The following is a 3,183-nucleotide window of genomic DNA, read 5'->3' as shown; positions in this document are numbered from 1 at the left end:
CCTGACTTCTATCCTGGGGAAGATCTTAGAAAAGTTTATTAAAGAGGCCATCCTTAATGGACTGGCCAGCGTCAACATCCTGAGGGATAGCCAGCACGGGTTTGTTGCGGGTACGTCTTGCTTGACCAATCTCATTTCCTTCTATGACCAGGTGACCTATCACCTGGACAAGGGAGAAAAGATTGATGTCATATATCTTGACTTCAAAAAAGCCTTTGATCTGGTATCCCATGATCACCTCTGGGCAAAACTGGCCAATTGTGGCCTGGGGTCCACCACGATCCGCTGGCTGGCGAATTGGCTCCGTGGTCGGACCTAGAGGGTAGTAATTGATGGAAGTCAATGGTCATGGTGCCCTGTGACCAGTGGGGTCCCCCAAGGCTCTGTCCTTGGACCCATATTGTTCAACATCTTCATTAATGATGTGGATATTGGAGTCAGAAGCGGACTGGCCAAGTTCACCGATGACACCAAACTCTGGGGTAAAGCATCCATACCTGAGGACAGGCGGGCGATCCAGGCTGACCTGGACAGGCTCAGCAAATGGGCGGATGAGAACCTGATGGTGTTTAAGTAGAGTACTGGATCCAGTTTTGGGCTCCACAATTCAAAAAGGACATGGAGAAGCTTAAGAGAGTCCAGAGAAGAGCCACACGCATGATCAGAGGTCAGGAAAACAGATCTTATGACGACAGGCTCATTACGATCTACCCAATCCCTTCCAAACTCTTTATTCCACAGGTGTTAACAACCCTCTCTTTTTTAATGGTTTTGATGTTCCACCAATCAACCTACCCTTTATTCTGCAACTCTGCTGTAAGCTGTTCCTGGTCATGAAGGTCCTTTTCCATAACTTACAGATTGTTTTTACTCGTTCCAATGACGTTGTATTGGTCTTTGCTTCTGTCTTAAACTGAATAATATAGCCCTGGGGCCCTAGCTTTATTAGTAAAGCTTATAGTTTATTTTTAACTGGAGAAATACATGTATTGTTTTATATGTGATGATGCACTTCACCATCTACACTGCTCCTTTACAAAATTACAGATCTGCCCATGGGCATATATCTACCCTGAAGGCAAACTCACCATACCAAACAGTGGCTCCCTCTCACACACCATGCTACTCTGTCTGCATACATTACCTCTCAAACCAGAAGCAGCATATTTGCATCCACATGGCACTGCAGACAGACTATTTAGCCTACCAAAATGTAGTTTGTGAAAATGCAAATGTTTGGCAGTGAGGATCAGAGGCCATGGGAGACAAGACGTGTGAGACAGCCAATAACCTCCCACCCCACCTACCTATCGGCTTTTTTTGGTCATTGTAGATGATAATTATGGCCATGCGCCTGGAGCAGCCTGGCAAGCATAGTCCAGTCCTCATGCCCGCTGCTGGCCCGAGCCTGTGGCAGCCTACAACCACCAGCAAACAGTGTGAAGGAGGGGGAGGGGGCACTGCAATAGCAATGCCACGTGCGCAGACAGGGCCTGAATGCTGGGGCTGCCGCGGAGACGCTGGGCTGTGCATAGGCAGGGTAAGGCACCATGTGAGAAGCATTTCACTCTGCTAGGCACCAAGCACCTTTTAAAAAGTAGCTTCTCCCCGGCAACATTGGGAGCTCAGGTGCGCAGGGCCCACTGGCACATAGGCAGTGGCATGCTCTGGGGCTCCAAACAGACCCTGTGCCACTGTCTGTTCAAGGGTCTGCTGCACCCTGCACAGCAGCATGGGCTGCACGGGGAGCAGGCCTGCAGGTAGGAACCATGGGTGAGGAGGCGACATGCATGGGAATAAGGCAGTCACCACCTTCCCCACTGAGGCACATAGTTTAAAATGCCTTGCCCTATTACTAAATAGTAGAGATCGGCATCAGCCGATACGGTTGGTAAATTGTTGGCTATCAGTATCAGCCAAGAATATCTTTATTGGTGCACCCCAATATATATGATCCATATTGGATTGTCACCAATAAAAGGGAAATTGACATTATAGGCAATTGGCCTTTTTTGGCCAGTGTAGCCAATAATGTCAACAGTAACCATAAGCAACACTAAGGGAGGAATGGGGGCGGGAGGGGGGGAGGGGGGCACGTGCCCCCCCCTGAGATTGGCCCTTGCTGGCCGGGGAGTGGGGAGAGCCGGCCAGCGCCCCTCCGAGAAGCACTTCCAGTTTTGCCAGTGGCACTTCCAGTTTAGCCATCAGCACTTCTGGCACCTACCCCTGCCCCAGCCCCATTCTCTCCCTTATCATGGGGGCTTCAATATGCCTCCCCACACCTCGTCCCCGCACTGACTTACCGGTCAGACGCTATTCTCTAAGCTGCTGGACTGCATATTGGTTATTGGATAAGTATTGGCCAATATGACTTGTTAATAATCAGCCATCAGTATAAGCCAAAACAATCTTTAGCAGTGCACCCCAAATACATACACATATTAGTAGCCAAATGTATGGCCCATCCTCTCCAGTCTTGTCAATGATTTATGACAATTCCTCAAAACCAGTATTGGAGGGGAGACTGCTAATTCTATTTTTAACAGAGACTGTCTATAGTCTTGGATTTTTACCTCTAATGACCTTCCATTTTAAACATTCATCTTTGCTTCAGTACATAAATATGGAGGAAACCATGAACAGCCTCACAAACCAAAACTCTTCTAAGACTATTTTGCAAGGTTTAAGGAAAATAAGAGTCAATGCCTGATTCCAAAGACCAAATTGTTACTTTAGAAATTAATCTGCAAAAGGAACAATTACTTATTCAGAATATAATCACAAGTTATGTCATTAAGATAAGTCTGCATTTAAAATGTTCAGGAGCACGTGGCTATTAGCAAAGGCGAATGCTAACAAGGCTCCCACCCAATCTGGCAGCCATCCTGTATCTAGCCTGAAACAGAAAGGAGGATGCGATTAGCAAAATAAAGTTCCATTAGTTTTATATAAAAAGGTAGGCAAACTGGTAAACATTTTTGGTGTGTATTTATTAAGCATCAGCAATTTATGATTTACATGCTGGGAGAAACACAAAAGGAAAGAATATTTATAGAAGAAAATGCTCTTTGCCAGAAATTGCCTGTGTCGCCTTGCTATTACTGAAGACATGTGGGTGTGTGAAGAAGAGCTCTCTAACTTGCATCTTAGCTTTTCCTTAGTCAGCGGTACAACACAAACCTC

General features: G+C 46.5%; 1 protein-coding gene across 7 annotated transcripts in view; it reads right to left on the bottom strand.

Moving 5' to 3' along the window:
- The window catches only part of ALMS1 (ALMS1, centrosome and basal body associated protein), a 123,223-nt gene that overhangs the window by 82,660 nt on the left and 37,380 nt on the right, over positions 1 to 3,183 (bottom strand). The gene's annotated exons all lie outside the window — the stretch shown is intronic.

This window comes from Gavialis gangeticus, unplaced genomic scaffold (assembly GCF_001723915.1).
Source record: "Gavialis gangeticus isolate Ggan-Ray unplaced genomic scaffold, GavGan_comp1, whole genome shotgun sequence".
In the NCBI taxonomy this organism is placed as follows: Eukaryota; Metazoa; Chordata; order Crocodylia; family Gavialidae; genus Gavialis; species Gavialis gangeticus.
This window is presented reverse-complemented; position numbering and strand designations above follow the sequence as displayed.